This window comes from Salvelinus sp. IW2-2015, linkage group LG13, assembly GCF_002910315.2.
Source record: "Salvelinus sp. IW2-2015 linkage group LG13, ASM291031v2, whole genome shotgun sequence".
Taxonomy (NCBI): domain Eukaryota; kingdom Metazoa; phylum Chordata; class Actinopteri; order Salmoniformes; family Salmonidae; genus Salvelinus; species Salvelinus sp. IW2-2015.
In genome coordinates, this window is record NC_036853.1 from 11717454 (window position 1) to 11738220 (window position 20767).

The 20767-nt window shown below is 44.3% G+C and overlaps 1 pseudogene; it reads left to right on the forward strand.

The window, feature by feature from the left end:
* LOC111971833 (transducin-like enhancer protein 1) overlaps positions 1 to 20767 on the forward strand; it is a 63589-nt pseudogene that overhangs the window by 29863 nt on the left and 12959 nt on the right.

The following is a 20767-nucleotide window of genomic DNA, read 5'->3' on the forward strand; positions in this document are numbered from 1 at the left end:
CTCTATAGAGCTGTTGCCTATGCTGTCTGACAAAATCACTATTTTAGTAGTTCTTCAGCCAGCTGTGCAGGCTGGCTGTCATTGTTTCTTTCCTGCTCATCAACTTGGATAGAGTCAAGGATATGTTTTGCGTTATTCTAAAGGCCCACTGTAACACATAGCATGTTTTCGTTTCCCTTACAATACATTTGATTAGTAATAGTTACAGTAAATAAAACAGTCCTGTAACAGGTAAAACGTTAAAGAGAAAGGTATCAACCTACAAGCCATGTGGTCAAAGTATTCAAATGAAACACTGATAAATAGGCATAACATTAGCTCATCATTTCACTATTGTTGTTCTATATTAAATCAACCTCTTCACCCTCATCATTGAGTTAGGCCTCATTTTAAATTTGATAGTGAAGTAACTTGCACAATTATCGTTCATTCCATCCATTTGTCATTCATTCAGTGGGCTGGCATCGTTTGCATCTCTGGAAAGAGACGCAAATAATGTTTCACATTATTCTAAAGACCTACTGCAACACATAGCACATGTTCGTTTCCCTTACAATGCATGTTATTAGTAATAAAGTTTTAGTAAATAAAACAGTCCCATAACAGCTTCTTTTACGAAGTAAAATGTAAAAGAGAAAGGTATCAACCCGCAAGGCGTGCGGTCAAATGATTTGCCGCTGATAAAATAGGCATAACAAACTTCTCATTAGACTATTGTCTTTCTAAATTAAATCAACCTCTTCACCCTCCTTATCATTCAGTTAGGCTTAATTTAAAAATGAATTGTGGGGTAAGGTGCACAATTATTGCCCATTCATCCATTTGTCATTCATTCATTCAGTGAGGCGAGAGAGAGGGACCCATTAGCGCCTGGCTGGGTACTATAAGGTCCTACAGTTAAGAATAGGTGTGGGGAAAAAACAAGTAAAAAGGCTCAATACTTTTTCTGTTTATGATTTCAAAATTCTGACAAATGAGCAGTGTAAAATACAAACATTAGGAAGTCATGGAAGGAGCTAGACAAAGATTTGCTTTTGGGGCTGTTTTTTAAATTTATTTACAAAATCAAACGTTGGTGGATGTTGGCCTATGGTGGTTCTAGTGTTAACCGGTTCACATGCTTTTAAAATAACGGTTCTGTTCCGGAACAGTATTGATCAATTTTGTTTTTGGTTTGGGTTCTGTTCCTAAAATAATTTTGTTGTTTTCGATTCTGTTCCCTGAACCGGTTCCAACCCTTGCTCTATGTACCACGTTTTTTTTATTGAATGTATTTACATTTAGTTAAAATGCAGACTTTTATTTAAGTTTCTCCTCTCCCCATCTCACTGTTACCTTGGCTTGTCCCACAGCACCAACAACAGGTGGTCCAGGCCATGGAGCGCGCCAAGCAGGTGACTATGGGGGAGTTAAATGCGTCGATAGGGGTACGTGGACTCCCTCCTCTACCTCATACAGTGTTTAACTCATCCTCTCATACATCTTTATTTCGGTTATTTTGTTTGTGCTTTCTGTGGGTAGCCAATTCCCCCTCCTCCCAGCATGCCCACAGGTTCACACACACGCACACACAGACACAGACAAATTGGTCACTTAGTGCAGGTCTGACTGGAACAGGCTGAGATGAGTGTTAGGAAATGGAGAGGGAGAAGAGAGAGGGATGAAAGATGACACTGTTTGTGTGTGTCTGCACAATGCTACTGCTGTGTGCCAAGAGACAACTCAATGGCCTCACCAAACCAGACGACTTTCAAATTGCACATTGCATAGATTTTTAGTCTGAGAAAAATATTTTAGTGTTATATGAAGAAATACAATTATTTGAGAGATTATGATTTTCTTGGCTTTTTTCACGTCACATCTTTTTAACAATCATGCACTCCATTGATTGATTTTGTGGCAGTCTTCTCTCTCCTAGGGAGACTCTCCTTCCCTCCACTCTGCCTCCATCTTGGATGGCACCATGCATGGGCTCCTGCATCACTGGAGACAGACCTCTTTCTGTATACCTCTCCCCCTTCAGCCCCTGTACAGCCCCCATCCAGCCCACCTCTAACCCTGCATTGTCTTCTCTCTCTCCTTCTCTCTCCTCCTTTCAGCAACAGCTGCAGGCGCAGCACCTCTCCCAGCATGTGGCACAGGGTTTGCAGGGTCTGCACAGTATGCAAATGGGGCCCCATCCTGGGGGCCTCCCTCACCCTGGCCTGGCGCTGGGCGGAGGGTCCGGACTCTTGGCTCTGTCTGGGGCCCTGGGGGCCCAGCTGGCTGCCAAGGAGGGCCACGAGAGGGCCCACCTGGAGGCTGCCGCTGCTGCAGCCGCCGCAGAGCACCACAGAGGTATGGGCTAGGACGGGGACAGGAAGGGGAGCAGGATGGAGAAGGACGGGACTGCTAGGGATGGATTAGACTGAAAAAGAATGAGATGTGTAGGGTTTGGTCTAGGCTGGGGCTTGGCTAGATAGTTGGAGATGATTGGGTTGGGCTAATAATGTGTGAAATTGATAGTGATATGCTAAAGAAAAGACCATGTGTGAGAATGGTGATAGTCATGTTGTATTGTGTTTGCTCTGTTTTGGCTGGCTGCGGGGACGCGGGGCGATGCTGCCCATCATGGACGTAGACCGTGAAGCTGGACCGGTGAGAACGCTACACCCAAGTTCCCTACACCCAAGTACACTGCAATATAGTACACTTCACCATATTACACTTCACCTCGATCCTCAATCTCCCTCACAGACACTGAGCCCCAGTCGATGCTGTGTGATTTTTCCCATCACATTTAGCCGGGGTGGTTATGAAGTTGACATGGTTTATACAGTTCCTCTCGCCTCACACCTTCTCTTCCTCCTCCTTCCCTCAGAGCTCTATGTCCAACGGGGATAAGGGCCGTTCAGCAGACTACCTCAGCAACGGGAAGAAGAGGAGGGCAGATGAGAAGGAGTTCATGACGGACTATGTTAGTATGCTGCATCGCTGAAAAGTTGATTTAGCAATATGTGTGTGTTTGTCACTTTAATTCAGTAATTAGGTGTGTGTGTGTGCGTGCGTGCACATTTTTAACTAATATCCCACATTTTGATTGCAGGGCAGCGATGCGGATAAGAGTGATGATAATTTGGTGGTGGATGAGGTGAGTTGGCCTGTCTGCATTTCAGTTCAAATACCCTAAATCACTCTGATAATTTCCTGAGAGCATCTGAATTAAACCGAGTGACAATAAGATCCACCTTTGAGATGGGAGAAGCGTTCTGGTAAACTTTTCTCTGGACATTCCACCGGTCAACTGCGGGACACTAGACAGGTGTTCCCTTTTCCAATCATGGGTCCAATCAATTAAAATTTTGGACCAAAGTGACTCCAATCAAACTTTGTTAGAAACATCTTCAAGGGATGATCAATTGAAACAGCGATGCACCTGAGCTCAATTCGACCGTCTCAAGAGCAAAAGGTCTGGAATACTTCGTCTAGAAAGTATTTCTCGCTTTTATTGTAAACATTAGCAAACTTACATATAAAACAGTGGTCATCTAATGGGTACTCGTGTGCAATTGAGTAGTCAAAAATGCCGCCCCATGCTGAGAAAAGGGGGCCTGAGTGAAAAGGTTTAGGACCCTGTCCTAGGGTAGTAATGCCTTCACTGGCCATTCGAAGGTCCGGTCGATCCTATACACACTGTGTGAAACCATTATCAGACCACTGGTAAACACTGGTTGTATCATTACAGCCCCTGGTAACCACTGTGTGGAATCATTACACCCCTGTAACACTGTGGTGAACATTACAATGCCCCTAGTAAACTACAGTGGTGAATCCAATAAACAGACCCCTGGTAAACCACTGTGTGAATCAATTACACCTATAACACTTGTGTAGGGAATCATTACATCCCCTAGTAAACACTGGTGTCACATCATTAAACCCCTGGTAGAGAGCACTGTGTGAGATCAATACAACCCCTAGTAAAAACACTGTGTGAAATCATTACACCCTGTAAACACTGTGGTAATCATTACACCCCTGTAAAACACTGTGTCGACGAACATTAACATTTCCCCTAGTAAAGTGGAATCATAACAGCCCTGGTAACACCACTGGCGTGAATCTATTACACCCCTAGTAACACTGTGGTGATCATTACACCCCTGGTAGACCACTGAAAAATCATCTACACCCCTCGTAACACACCGTGTGAATCATTACGCCCCTAGTAAATCACTGTGTGACATTACACCCCCTGGTTAACACATTCTGTTGAATCATACACCCTGGTAAAGCACTGTGTGAACTCATTACACCTCCTGGTAAACAACTGTGGAATCATCCACACCCCGGGGAAAACACCGTACATTGAATGCTTGTTGTTGTTGGAGATAACACCCTGAATGCAAAAAATTGTGAAAGCGTGTCCAGAAACCGTTCCATGTTTCCCGTCCGGCGCTCTATGCATCTTAAGTAAATCATAATGTGTTGGTTTGCTCCTTCCTTTTGTTTTTTTCTATTCAGGAACAGATACCGAATGCGAATCCACCAAACACTCATCTGAGTATCCATTATGCAAGCTGAACCCGAAACAACATGCTTCCGACATCCAACGTGCGCGAGACGGGAGAGATCAAGCTCGAAGTCCGAACATCAATCCATGACGATCTGTGCAGAACATCACCAAAGCAGATAGGACTGCAGGTGGTCTCTGGTATCCCAAGCCCGGACAGAGGTTCCCGTCCTTCAAGCACTAAACCCACGCCGAACGTCAACATGACAACATGAGGCGGCTCAGGATGAATGTTTCCTGACCTTAACCGTAGAGTAATAACCCTAACCTAACTCGAACCCAAACCCTGCTTAATTTCCTCACTAAGCCGCCTGAATTCTACCCAACCGCCGTATTTCTATATCTCTTAATACTGCCTAATTCCTAACCCGTAACTGCCTAAATTCCTAACCCTAGACTGCCTCAATGCCTAACCACTAACCGCAGTCTAATTTCCCTAACCCTAACTGCCAATTTCCTAACCACTAAACTGCTACTTCCTCCCTAACCCTAACTGCCTACTTTCGCTTAACTACACTGCCTACTGCCCTTAATTTCCTACCCATAACTGCACTAAGCTCCCTACACCCTAAACTGCCCTACTTTCCTAACCCTAACTGCCTACGTCCCACTTCCTAACCCCTAACCTGACTAAGTTCCCTAACGCCATAACTGCTATTTCCTAACCCTACAACTGACCTTAATTTCCTAAATCCCTAAACTGCTACTTTCCTAACCCCTCAACTGCCTTACTTTCCTAACCCTTAACTGCCTACTGCCTAATTCCTAACCCTACACCTGCCAATTTCCTAACCCTAATGCCTAATTCCAACCCTAGCTGCCTACTTCCTAACCCTTAACGCCTACTGCCTTACTATCCTAACCTAACTGAACTATATTTTCATCTGAAACCCCTGAACTAAGGCTCAGAATTTCCATAACCGCACTGCTCGTACTTTCGCATACCCCTGCACCTAAAGTTGTCTATGTTCCTAAACGTGACTAAACTGAACAATCGCCATGTCAGATGCGGTAGCTACCTAACTGATCCCGATAAGTTCTAACTCCTAATGATCTTAATTCTAAACCTAACTGCCCGAACGTTTGCGCTAAACCTAAAACTGTCCTACTTTTCTAAGCCGCTAAAAAGTGCCTACAGTTGCATGAAAAGTTCTCCGACCTAGAGTGCACCTAATTTGTTCCTCTAACCCAACTGCCTATTCCGATATCCCTAGCTGCTACTTTCTCAACCATAAGCCTATATGCCGTACGTCCCTAAAGTCTGCCTAAATGTCCACTTACTTCCTATACCTTATCACACTGCCATTACTTCCTAACCTCCTAACTGGACCAACTGTCTGAAGCGCGCTAACTGACGTGAATTCGTAACCCTGAGACCTGACTAATTTCCCCTAAACCCTCAAACTGTGCCTGATGAACCTCGCGAACCTGAACAAACACTAACGTTGTCGTAATTTTCTAAGCATCCCTGCAAGTCCACACTCCATTTATACACATAGAGCGCTAAGCCATACAGGGTAAGGACACTCAACTCATCCTTGGGTGAATACACTAAGCGCCAGCACGCAATAGCTATCTGCAAGCCTGTTGAGCTGAGATATATTAGAAATCACTGCACACAGTAAACTCTCCCTCTAATGAGAACAGAGAAACACAAGGGTGGCGTTTATTTGCAAATTCAATTACTATTTTGTTCGCTTCTTCCTTACTTATTGTAAAATGATATTTACAATAACTCATAATAGAGTGTAATTTTTTGCTACAGTTCTCAAAACAATAGGCAGGCACACCTTGCTATTGACTTCGCTAAAGATCATGACGAGATATAGATGAACCTTAGCACTATGTTGAGGAGCATCGCACACAAAATATACAATACACTATACATGGACCACGTATAGAAATAGAAACCACGATTATTAGTCTTCTTGTGTTCAAATATCAACTCTATAGATTCTACATTGACAACACCTCGTACTTTCACTGAACAAAGCCGATAGATAAATCATCGTCTCAACACTAAATCAATGAATCCGCTACTTCATTACGCCATAGAATCGAGACATTAATAGTGTTATTGAGAAGATTCTCGTTAAGAATTGGAGCATGAAGTCGGAAAATCACAATTCAAAAATATCTACAATACAATCACTAGTGAGTACTCCACTACTTGTGTAACAGTACAAAAAGTTGAATGACCAGCGCGTCAGGATCGAACGATCGCACACAGCGCCAGATGATCATCCATAGATGTTCTCATACTCCCTCGAAGAAAGCAGGGCCCAATAAGATGCGAAAAGAAACCCAGATCATGCCGAAAGAGCAGAAACACACTATCCTTATTATTAGATATAACCATTATCCATTGTAGGCATGACACATATAACAGGAGAGCGTGTAACGAATAATAGAGCAATATAAATGCGTAGTAGATTATGGTACGTTAGGAACTTAGCTATGTCGTAAAGATAGTACACAAATTAGATACAAATGATTACTTAGGAGTTAGTGTTATACAGCGTAAGGCAGTCCATTGAGTATGGTATTTGTGTGTTAAGTTTATTGAGCGAATCCGAAGGCAAATCCAACTCACTCTCCTGGGTCCACTACAGAAACGTAAAATTGACATATATTAACGGAACATTAATCATAGCAATCAACACTCTCAGGACAGAATATATGAGCACATTATAAAGCAGAAGTACTGCGAGTACACTGAACTAAAGAGAGAGTACATATTATAGTGGAGAGTACTGGAGTATCATTATTATAGGGAAGTCACATCCGAGAAGAGAATACGAGAGAGAGAGAGAGAGAGAGAGCTCGGATAACATCATCAAATGACCCGAGCAGTTGACTAGAATTATATAGGAGAGTACGTGAGTACATATTTAAGGAAGTACTGAGAGTACACATTATACTAGCGGCCAGAAGTATCTGGAGTACATTACTATAGAAAGTATCTTGGATTTTACATATATAGGAGAGTACTGGAGTATCATATAAAGGAGAGCACACTGTACCATTATACATATGAGAGATATGGATTGTACATTATATAGTAAGAAGTCCCTGGGTACATTAGTTATAATAATGCGGAGAGAGTACTGACCGTACATTATACTATAAGAGCGTATCTGGATAATCATTAACTACAGGAGAGTACTGCGAGTACATAGTACCTGTAGTAAAGACCTCTGCCGCCTCACCTCATCCAGACCCTCCCCACACGCTCTCCACAGCTCGGGCACACCAGAAGACTCTGTTATAAATAGAAGGCAGAGAATACTAGAGAAAAGGTGAGACAGGCAGAGTAACTGAGTGACACCCTAATAAAGGAGAGTATTGTAAGTCATTACTATAGAAAGAAGTACTGAGTACATTATAACAGGCCAGACTGGAAGTACATGGATATAGGAATGCGCTAGCGGAGAACAAGTAAATAGTATCACACAACACAGCGCAAAGTTTGTTGACACGAGAGTCCTCCCATGAGCTAGAAAGTCACACGACGGTCATATCTTAACTAACTACACACACTGTATGGTATATTATAAGGTCTTTACAAAAGTAGTAGTTATTGATATCACATACCTTTCGAGATGATTGGTAGAGATGTTTCATTATTCACTAGCCCGGAAATGTCTTATATCATAGGCTAGAACTCCTCTACCGGCATATTGTTTATTTGAGCACTATTGTACAATTCTAAAGCGCACTATTATACGTAATGCTATCCAACTTGATTTATAGTATTCTCCTATGTCAGAGCATATTTAAAACAGTGTTGACTATACTGAGAGTAACAAAAATAAGCTCATTATGCGGGAAGCAGTGCTCCTTGAGTTCTAGTAGAGTCCCTTAGACAGAAGACAGTAGTACATTCTCTACTTCTTCATTTCATTTTTTCTTCAAAATATCATGTAAATACATAACACTCAACAACCAAGAACCACAGAAGCATTTCCAACGTAGGGCTTAGGAACCTTCGCAGAAGTTAAATCCACAATACAATCCCATCAGAAAAAATACGTCACGATGTCGCCGTAAACAAGAGCAAAATAACAAAACCGGCCTCAAATGTATGCACCACCTGCCGCCATCTCCCGAACACAATCATGTGTAGTGCTAGCGTATAGCTGTGACGCACACACAAGGCACAGAAAGTAGGAGCACCCACACCCTAAAACATCTCTATCCACCCAATCAACAGACACAGCAGTCTGTGAGGCATCCGAGGCGATGTTTGCACCACAATGTGTCATTTAACAGTGAGACGATTACACTAATGAGTACCAGGTATGGGCCCACGTGGAGCCTTTGGGTATATTCTAACAATCCCCCCTACCAAACCCTTGTGTGCATATCCCCTGCTTCTCACAGAAAGGAGGGAGGGGGCGAAGACCACACCAGGGACACTCGGCCATATGCCACTGTCAAGAGATGATGTCCAGTCATGGGGCTCCTACTGCAGTGCACTCGCTCATGTTAACTTGAACTCTCGAACACTACGCTGCTTGCAATGACAATCGCTTCAGCCATCGTAAATCGTTGTGAGTAAAAAACAACGTTTGTAAGATATGATCAAGTCCCTTGATGCGGCGTGATTTAAAAGTAACACACGAACTTGCGCTCTTTACAGACTCAACTCAAGGGGCCTCATGGCAAGCCTTTTTATTGCAAAGTAGCGCACAACCACAATGAAGGCCCTGAAGGATCGTCGCTGCGCGTCATACATATGGATAGGCCGGTCACTGCTGAATCTCGCACGGCCTAGGTATCTTGCGCAGACACAAAGTCCGAACAGGAAAGCGGCGCGCCGCATCAAATCATCAGACGAGAAGAGACCGTCAAGGAGACCCGCAAGGCCGTGGGAACGTTTAACGTACCGTTTCACTGCCCGCGGGGAAAATGACCCATTAGAAGAAGTTTGCTTGAGAACCCGCCAGCAGGGAGTGTCGAGCGCCTAACACAACAAAAACGCAAGACCCCGGGGATCAGATCAAAAGCCAATCTCTGCCCCCAGACGCGCACCGCCTCCTGCCTCTCCATCCTGCCCTTCTCTGTCCCCAACCACCCCAGGCCACAGTGGAGGCCCGGCTGCAGTGCCAACCGTATGCGGGGGTTCGGGCTCAAGGATCCAGGAGATCAGCAGACGCAAGAGGAGAGAAGCAACATCAGCTCATGTAGACGGGACTAATCCCCTGCAAGCATCAGCCGCTGTCTCTGATACTCAAAAAAGGAAGACTGGGAGCAGAAAATCACTCTGAGATAAGCAACTCATAGCTATTATTGAAATCTGATAGTGTGCTGGCGCTCTAACCTAATCTGTCAGGCTCATTGTCGCATGGACCGCGAAGTGCCAGTCCTAGGATTGTGCAGACTGCATGTAAAAGAGAAGGTGAGGACAGTAGTAAAGGTCCCTTGCAAGAACTTTTATTTGTTTCAAAGCCAAGTCCTGCTGTCAGACCACAATGTTGCAGGACACTGTCCCCTAAATTTCATGAACCTTGAATGTGAATCCCCTAACCAGCTCTACTACGTTTCTTCAAGCAGTTACATAACGTTGATACTTCGGACCCCAGGGCCTGGTCCAGAATAGGTGCAGCCTTTAACGCGATAGGCGTGCCATTTGAACACACACTCCCTGCAATCCAGAAATAATGGAGATATGTTTTCTGCCACTGGCCAATCTTGAGAGGTGTTAATTGGAGTGCACTTTAGATATCGTACTCTCGCATGCTGATATCTTGCCCAGATGTGTAATGGATCGTCCTTGTTAGACTCACCGTCTCCGATTCCGCATTCTGCAGCACACCTTAATGGGATCCTTGTTAGATACGTCTCTGCATTGCCCTGCTTATTCTTTGAAGATGGTAATGGACCTTGGTAGATACGTCTGCATTGCTGCCCATACGCTGAGGTGAAACGAACACTGGTTAGAACAAGAGGTGGAGCTAAGGAGGTGAAATACTATTTACGTGTCTGAGGTCACACCACATTACTGCATATTCTGCTCATATTCTGCCACTACGGTTTTGTGTTTATTGCTTAAGACCCTGGCATTGTGTTTTCAAGGGAATAAGTGCTGAAATATTTTGATTAGGATGAATATGGTAGGCGAGTGTGTTGCCAGATAGCAAAATGGGAATCCAAGATGCACGGAATTAAATGTGGCTAAAAGGACGCCTCAAAAAAGCGCAAGGCACCCTCGCTACTGTGAGCTAGGCTAGTCATCGGAGTGGTTCAACGATTGAGTGCAGGTCAAGCGACAGGCAGCTCACCAAGATGGCATGATAGGTAGTACATAAGGCAGCAACAAGTTTTGTGTAGACGAGTGTCCCCACGACGCGTCCTACTCGCTTCTCATCCACTGCACTCTTCAAGCCTCTTTAACTCGCATATCGAGACAAAAGGAGGGCAGTGAGTCGAGCCAGTATCCACTAAAGTTTCCAAAAACTTAAGGCTTTGGTTTTTTGAAAACACCGTGGTATTTGCTACTGACCATGTGATATTATCAGATAGTGTGAAGAACCATATCAGAGATGCCGCGCGATCCTAAGACACACTGTAACCCACTTTACATTCTGGCATTCGACACTTCGAAGCAAGCTTATATTGATAGCAGCGGAAAATATGCAGATATTTAGTCTGACCCACACAAAAAATCGAGTGCTTAAAACAGAGAAGTGCTCGATGGTTACGATGATTGGTGGAGGTGACACTTCGGATAGTGGTTTGTCATATGAGGAAAAGGAGGGTAGCTCTTGGAGGATATTGGACAGTGTCGCGCTTGTGCTGCCTGTCAGACAACAAAGCGCTACTGCGGTGTGTGCGAATTGCAGTACGTTCTCCTCCGCTCCCGACCGCTCTCTGTTTTGGCGTACAATCGCTTTTTATCCTTGCGTCTAAAGGGTCGTTTCTCTCAGATTTGGGAAGTGGTGTGCGAGACTCACTCTAAATGAAGCGAATCGCTTTGTTGTTGTCCAGTAAATATTTTCATACTGTATGAACGGAGAATGTGTAAATTGCCATAACTTGCCTGGAAATTTTCTCGCACGAGCATTTCAATTCCACGCTGATCTCGATAACTAAGGAGAGATTAAGATAGCATAAAGTACGAAGCAGTGATGATACGAATGTGTGTATGTAGTGTAGGTAAGTTTTATCGCCGACTAGTAACTAAGTTGTCTGATGTAACATCTGCTGTTCTGCTGAAGTGAATGGATCTGGAAGTGTTCGTATTAACATTTACTCGTTGAGAGTATGTATTGAAAGTTAATTGTTTCAGTGTGGGTGAGAGTTTAGCTTATGTTCGAGAAACTAGTGCGAGATATACAGATACCGTTATAAGATGACAATCATAACGGTCTAACTCAGGCCATTCTCTTTATGTTAAAATGAATGGCAGATTATGTAGGAGAAAAAAGAGATAGATACATTAAAACAGCACCCCCCCCCAGGACCCTCGTCCCGCAGTGTCCACTCCTACTCATCCAGAGAAAACGGCCTAGACAAGTTGCCCCGTCTCGTAAAGACGCCCTCCCAGGCCAGCCCTGCGTCCTGGCCTCCTCCAGCAGCCAAGCCTCCCTCGCAGCAAGGACCGGGAGCCACGGTATGCTCAGCATCAGTCCATTACATGCCTTATTGTGAGACAAACGCACAGCTTCATAACAGTTATGCCCGGGGTAAGATGAGTGCTTGTATGTATGAGTGAGGCATGCTCAGCCCAAACACTTAGTTCCAGTGATGGTCCTTCCATTCAGCCTCACTTCTTGTGTCTAAGGACGCTCACATCCATGGTGACCTAGCCTTACTGAGCTTAGTGAATTACTGCATTTTACTGACCTCTCTACAGCATGATATATTTGATACCAAGAACGCATGATACAGAAGCATCTGTTAAATATTCCATTCCAAATCGGTTTTCCATGTTGGGTGTCGTTCATGTAACTCCACAGCAATTAGCACTAGTGTATATCTGATAACTGTGGTGTGATGGAAAGGCAAATTCACATTCAGTCCCACGATCTCTTCTCACACCTCTCGTTCTCTTCACACTGTTCAATATTTACTCCTCCTCTCCCATCTCGCTCTCTCCTTCCCTCCACCTCTCCCATCTCTCTGTCTCTCTGTTCCTCTGTCTGTCTTTCTGTTGTCTGTCTCTGTCTGTCTCTGTCTGTCCTCTGTCTGTCTCTCTTGTCTCTCTGTCTGTCTCTGTCTGTCTCTGTCCTGTCTCTCTCTGTCGTCCTCTCTCTGTCTGTCTCTGTCTGTCTGTCTCTCTTTCTTCTTGTCCTCTGTCTTTGTCTCTTGTCTCTCTTGTCTGTCTATCTCTGTCTTGTCTCTGTCTCTGTCGTGCTCTCTCTCTGTCCTTTCTCTCTCTTTCTTCTCTCACTAGTCTGCTCTCTCTCTTGTCTGCTCGTTCTCTCTCTCGTCTGTCTCTCTCTCTCTGTTCTGTCTGTCTCTGTCTGTTCTGTCTTGTCTCTGTCTGTCTCTGTCTGTCTCTGTCTGTCTCTCTGTCTCTGTCTGTCTCTCTGTCTCTCTGTCTCTCTCTCTGTCTCTCTGTCTCTGTCTCTCTGTCTCTGTCTCTGTCTCTCTCTCTGTCTCTGTCTCTCTCTCTGTCTCTGTCTCTGTCTCTCTGTCTCAGAGGGAGAAGTCCAGTACCCCAGGTATGAAGCCAGGCACCCCCCATGGTTCCCAGGACTCCTCCACCCCCGGCCCCAGTGCACCCCCACAGTTCCGGCCCGTCCCTGGCAAACCTGGCGTTGACCCTCTGGGTAAAACCAAGAACATCATGGATCACATGTGTACTGAAGTTTTCACTAGGTTTTTTAATATCAGCCTTGATCATTGATTATCAGATTTTGTCTGAAGCAGCCTACAGTTTCCATCTGCATTCAGTATTTGAGTCCATGCTTGAATCAAAATGGTAAGCCACGTTCCAACCAGCTGAGCCAAACAAAATGCCCTTGACATGGGTTACCTGATGTGTTTGTGAGAGATGTGCAGTTGTGTGGATTTTCAGCTGAGAGTTTAGGAGAGGTGACTGACTCTGACACTTTCATAAGTATGCTGTGTCAGTCTATTGCAATGCATCAATCTCCCCTCCCAGCAGCTCCCATTCAGTAGTCAAGTGGCTCCCCACTGCTGTGTGGCAGACCAGCCAGCAGAGTGCAGTAGTGCTCTTGTGATGATCTCGCTGCTGTGGCAGAGAGCTATGCGTTTGAACCTGTTTGATGTGGAACCCTGCATAGAGGATCAGAGCTGGCTCCCAGGCTGGCTGTTTACACAGGGTCTCTGTCTTATCTAACAGTGTTAACTGTTAACTTATCTAACATGTCCTTTCCCAAGAAAATTAATACACCCAAGATAGGTAATAGAATGAGGATAGAAAAATGCAACTGGATCAATTCAACCTGAAGTAATATAGATTTACATTTTAGTCATTTAGCAGAGGCTCTTATCCAGACTGACTTACAGTGGTGAGTGCATACATTTTCATTTGTGGGAATCGTACCCACAAACCTGGCGTTGCAACGCCATGCTCTACCAACTGAGCTGACACTTTTTTGTTGTTGATTATTGGAACAAAGCAATACAAACTTCTCTTTGTGTCTCCTCCATCTCTGTGTTCATAGTTTTAAGGTAAACACCAGCTACTGGTCTCTGTTGGATTCTAGCTTTTAGTAAAAAAAAAAAAGATTAAATTACTTTTCTTTCCAATTGGTAGTTAGTCTCGTCTCATCGCTGCAACTCCCCAACGGGCTCGGGAGAGGCGAAGGTCGAGTCATGCGTCCTCCGAAACATGCCGCGCTCTTTAACACCCGCCAGCTTAACCCGGAAGCCAGCCGCACCAATGTGTCGGAGGAAACACCGTTCAACTGACGGCCAAGGTCCGCCTCCAGGCGCCCGGCCCGCCACAAGGAGCCGCTAGAGTGCGATGAACCAAGTGAAGCCCCCCCGGCCAAACCCTCCCCTAACCCGGACGGCGCTGGACCAATTGAGTGCTGCCCAATGGGACTCCCAATCACAGCCGGTTGTGATAGAGGCCGGGATCGAACGGGGGTCTGTAGTGACGCCTCTAGCACTGCGATGCAGTGCCTTAGACCGCTGCACCACTCGGGAGGACCCCGATTCTTAATCTTATCTCCTCTCTCCCCTTTTCTCCTCTCCCCATCAGCTCTGGGTCTGAGGAACCCTCTGGCGGTGCAGGGAGCGTATCCCCCCGGGGCGTTTAGCCTGCCCCCTCCAGGGGTGAACGGGGAGCTGGTGGGGGCAGCGGCAGCCTATGGGGCGGGGCTCCACCTGGTCTCCCCCCAGATGAACGGCTCTGCAGCCGCTGCCGCCGGATATGGACGATCACCAGTGGTGAGAGAGGGATGGGGTAGTGAGGGAGGGAAGGTAAACGGAAAGAGAGCGAGAGGGAAACGGAATATATATATATAAACAGTTGAAGTCGGGAGGTTTACATACACCTTAGCCAAGTACATTTAAACTCAGTTTTTCGCCATTCCTGACATTTAATCTTAGTAAAAATTCCCTGTCTTAGGTCAGTTAGGATCAGCACTTTATTTTAAGAATGTGAAACGTCAGAATAATAGTAGAGAGAATGATTTATTTCAGCCTATATTTCTTTCATCACATTCCCAGTGGGTCAGACGTTTACATACACTCAATTAGTATTTGGTAGTATTGCCTTTAAATTGTTTAACTTGGGTCAAATGTTTCGGGTAGCCTTCCACAAGCTTCCCAAAATACATTGGGTGAATTTTGGCCCATTCCTCCTGACAGAGCTGGTGTAACTGAGTCAGGTTTGTAGGCCTCCTTGCTCGCACACACTTCAGTTCTGCCCACAAATTTCTATAGGATTGAGGTCAGGGCTTTGTAATGGCCACTCCAATACCTTGACTTTGTTGTCCTTAAGCCATTTTGCCACAACTTTGGAAGTATGCTTGAGGTCATTGTCCATTTGGAAGACCCATTTGTGACCAAGCTTTAACTTCCTGACTGATGTCTTGAGATAATGCTTCAATATATCCACGTAATTTTCCTACCTCATGATGCCATCTATTTTGTGAAGTGCACCAGTCCCTCTTGCAGCAAAGCACCCCCACAACATGATGCTGCCACCCCCGTGCTTCACGGTTGGGATGGTATTCTTCGGCTTGCAAGCCTCCCCCTTTTTCCTCCAAACATAACGATGGTCATTATGGCCAAAGGGTTCTATTTTTGTTTCATCAGACCAGAGGACATTTATTCAAAAAGTACGATCTTTGTCCCCATGTGCAGTTGCAAACCGTAGTCTGGCTTTTTTATGGCAGTTTTGGAGCAGTGGCTTCTTCCTTACTGAGCGGCCTTTTAGGTTATGTCGATATAGGACTCATTTTACTGTGGATATAGATACTTTTGTACCCGTTTCCTCCAGCATCTTCACAAGGTCCTTTGCTGTTGTTCTGGGATTGATTTGCACTTTTCGCACCAAAGTACGTTCATCTCTAGGAGACACTACGCATCTCCTTCCTGAGCGATATGACGGCTGCGTGGTCCCATGGTGTTTATACTTGCGTACTATTGTTTGTACAGATGCACGTGGTACTTTCAGGTGTTTGGAAATTGATCCCAAGGATGAACCAGACTTGTGGAAGTCTACAATTTTTATTTTCTGTGGTCTTAGCTGATTTCTTTTGATTTTCCCTCATGATGTCAAGCAAAGAGGCACTGAGTTTGACGGTAGGCCTTGAAATGCATCCACAGGTACACCTCCAATTGACTCAAATGATGTCAATTAGCCTGTCAGAAGCTTCTATAGCCATGACACCATTTTCTGGAATTGTCCAAGCTGTTTAAAGGCACAGTCAACTTAGTGTATGTAAACTTCTGACCCACTGGAATTGTGATACAGTGAAATAATCTGTAAACAATTGTTGGAAAAATTACTTGTCATGCACAAAGTAGATGTCCTAACCGACTTGTCAAAACTGTAGTTTGTTAAACAAGAAATTTGTGGAGGGGTTGAAAAACGAGTTTTAATGACTCCAATCGAAGTGTATGTAAACTTCCGAGTTCAACTGTGTCTGTGTACATGCACTTGCACACTGAGTAGGCTTTTATTGAAAATGAAATTATATGACCTCATAAACCAGTTATATCTCTTTGTGGTATGGACTTATTATTCACTGTGGGAAAACATACATTTCTACATTTCTACTATGTGGTTTTGAGAAGGCTTTCTGAGAGTGTGAGTTGTAACTGCTCTGTCAGATGCCTGAGCTAACATTCTGTCCGTGTCCTCCAGGTGGGCTATGAGTCTCCTCACACCCACATGAGGGTACCAGGGTTACCCGCCAGCCTGCAGTCCGCTGCCTCAGGGAAACCGTGAGTGCTGTTCTCTACTGTTCTCTCTGCCTCTGCTACCACAGCCTCTTATACGGTCATCACACCCTCTTATTCTCTGACCACAGCACAATTTTACTGTTATGTCTTCATACTCGTTTGTTGCTTTTATTGTCTTGAGGTTAACCTCAAGCTTCAGCCTTGTTAAAGGCCCAGTGCAGTCAAACTTGATTTCCCTGTGTTTTTATATACTGTATATTGTCACACTGAGGTTGGAATAATCAGCAGTGTGGACTCGGTTGCATGACTTGGACTCTATTCTGACTCTAATTGCAAATTTGACTTGAGACTCGACTTGATAGCAAATAAAATGACTTGACTTAGAGCCTCAAGACTCTGCTTTGACTTGAGACCGATGACTTGAAATTATCTGGGCAGGTTTTGTAAAGTTTTGTCACTCATTTTGTGGCACGGTGTTTCTGTTGATTACTCTCCACGCATCCAGAGACAGTAGCTGCTGCATCGACTTGTAAAGAAAGTGAAACAGATTTTCTAGTGAAACGCAAATTCTGCGCTCTGATTGGACGAGCTAACTGTTAATCAACACATGTCAGGGTAGGTAGCGCAGTTCTCAAAGTGAGATGGTTTTGGGGGTCGCGAGTGTGAAATTGAAAGGAAAAAATATATTTTTGCGAGCTTTGAACCGCTGCTTTTTGGGGGTCGCGGGTCAAAACGTTTAGGACAGCTATAGGATCGGGTGCAGCGCAAACGTCAAATTGTAGGGAGAAAAGATTGACATAAATATCTAGCTACAAATATTGTTTGGTGACAATATTAACTGGTTACTTTTCAAGCTCACCAGCAATGGAGCGTCAATCAACAATGACTAGCATAGGCCTAGCTACTGGTCTTATGGTAAATTTATCAATTACTTATGAAGCTTGCATTTGGAATTTGTTATTAAACTTAATTCTTACATATCAAAATGTGTTAGACAAAATACTGAAAAGGCCTGACTGGTAACATCAACAAATAGACAGATTTGTAGTTGAACAAGTCGTTGTATGTAAAGCATTTTTACAATTTTTGCTTGACTTGAGACTTGCCTTAAAAAAAACTTGTCTATACTCTATTCTTAGAATGCACGACTTGGTCTTGACTGGACTCGTTCTACTTGGGACACTATTTGACTCTGACCTTGTGACTCGAGACTTGCTTGTGACTAATAGTGATTTGGTCCAACCTCTAGGAATAATATTATGCAAATTGAGATGATGCCCTTTTAGTGTAAGAGCTGTTTGAAAGACTGACTGACTGAAATGTTTGCCTGTTTTGGTCTGCCAGGTGACATCACCAGGCGGTAAATGAGTTAATAGACCAAGTAGAGTTCCAAACCTCTCTGCCAACAGCTAGTTTAGATATTTCACCTCCCCACTCAGACCACTCCCAGACAGTCCTAGCAAAATTCTTGCTTGAGAAATTGCTATTTGCTAAGAAGCTATTTTTGTTTCTTTTTGACAATTTTAATTGAAAACAATCATAGTAAGGTACTTAATTGTTACCAAGAAATGATTTGATATTGAAATAAAAACAACTGCATTGGTCTTTATAAAAATGTTTTATTAACTACTGCAGAACAGCACATTTCACTGCACCTATCTTGTGTATGTGACAATAAAACATACACTACCGGTCAAAAGTTTTAGAACACCTACTCATTCAAGGGTTTTTCTTTATTTTACTATTTTCTACATTGTAGAATAATAGTGAAGACATCAGAACTATAAAATAACACATGTAATCATGTAGTAACCAAAAAAGGGTTAAACAGAATATATTTGCCTTGATGACAGCTTTGCACACACTTGGCATTCTCTCAACCAGCTTCACCTGGGATGCTTTTCCAACAGTCTTGAAGGAGTTCCCACATATGCTGAGCACTTGTTGGCTGCTTTTCCTTCACTCTGCGGTCCGACTCATCCCAAACCATCTCAATTTGATTGAGGTAGGGGGATTATGGAGGCAAGGTCATCTGATGCAGCGCTCCATCACTCTCCTTCTTGGTCAAATAGCCCTTACACAGCCTGGCAGTGTGTTGGGTCATTGTCCTGTTGAAAAACAAATGATAGTCCCACTAAGCCCAAAACAGATGGGATGGCGTATCTGTGCAGAATGCTGTTGTAGCCATGCTGGTTAAGTGTGCCTTGAATTCTAAATAAATCACAGACGGTGTCACCAGCAAAGCACCCATCATACCTCCTCCTCCATGCTTTACGGTGGGAAATACACATGCGGAGATCATCCGTTCACCCACACCGCGTCTCAAAGACACGGCGGTTGGAACCAAAAATCTCCTATTTGGACTCCAGACCAAAGGATGAATTTCCACCGGTCTAATGTCCATTGCTCGTGTTTCTTGGCCCAAGCAAGTCTCTTCTTCTTATTGATGTCCTTTAGTAGTGGTTTCTTTGCAGCAATTTTTTTGCTTCAATTTCTTTGCAGCAAAACCCTGACTCACACGGCCTCCTCTGAACAGTTGATGTTGAGATGTCTGTTACTTGAACTCTGTGAAGCATTTATTTGGGCTGGTAAGTAAGGAACTTATCCTCTGCAGCAGAGGTAACACTGGGTCTTCCATTCCTGTGGCGGTCCTCATGAGAGCCAGTTTCATCATAGTGCTTGATGGTTTATGCGACTGCACTTGAAATTTTCCGTATTGTCTTTAAAGTAATGATGGACTGTCGTTTATCTTTACTTATTTGAGCTGTTCTTGCCATAAAATGGACTTGGTATTTTACCAAATAGGGTTATCTTCTGTATACCACCCCTACCTTGTCACAACACAACTGATTGGCTCAAACGCATTAAGAAGGAAGGAAATTCGACAAATTAAAATATACATTTGATTTTCTTAAAAAACAATTGTTTACTACAAGATTCCATATGTGTTATTTCATAGTTTTGATGTCTTCACTATTATTCTACAACGTAGAAAATTGTAAAAATAAAGAAAAACCCTTGAATGAGTAGGTGTTCTAGAATTTTTGCCCGGTAGTGTATACAGTAATGTTTTTGTTCTTCTCCTCCCTCTGTTTACCTCCTCTCTCTCTCTCTCACCAGTGCCTACTCTTTCCATGTAAGTGCGGATGGACAGATGCAGCCGGTGCCTTTCCCTCCGGACGCCCTGCTGGGTCCGGGCATTCCGCGGCACGCCCGGCAGATCCACACTCTGAACCATGGAGAGGTGGTGTGTGCCGTTACCATCAGCACCTCCACACGCCACGTCTACACCGGCGGCAAGGGGTGTGTCAAGGTGTGGGACATCAGCCAGCCTGGCAGCAAGAGTGCCATGGCCCAGCTCGACTGTCTGGTGAGTGGACACACACACACTCTGCATAGAGAACACAACGCACTGACACCAAGGGAGACAGCAAAGGAAGGACTCACTCAAACAGTGGTCATGTAAGGACAACTTAGTGATAGGAATTGTATTACATTTTTTTATGCTTTAAAGTGTACATGAAAAATGTATGTACCAATTTTGTCTTGAAGGGAAATGTTGCGGGTGGTAATGTTTTACTCGTGGTGTGTACTGCTGCGGCTGCAATCCTAGAGGACTTATTCTGCTGCTGCGGTCATATTATTATTAGTTGTGAATTTTATGTGTGCCCACTCACACAGTCACATTGCACCCTGTAATTATGGAGTTTATTTTCTCTGTTACCCATCAGAATAGGGATATAATCCGCGCTCTTGCAAACTCCTCCCTGATGGGCGGACCCTCATGTTGCAGGTGAGGTAGCACACTATCAATCTGGGACTTGGCACAACCACGTCCGCATCGAAGGCGGAGTTGGACGCTCTGTCTCCGTCGGGCCTGCT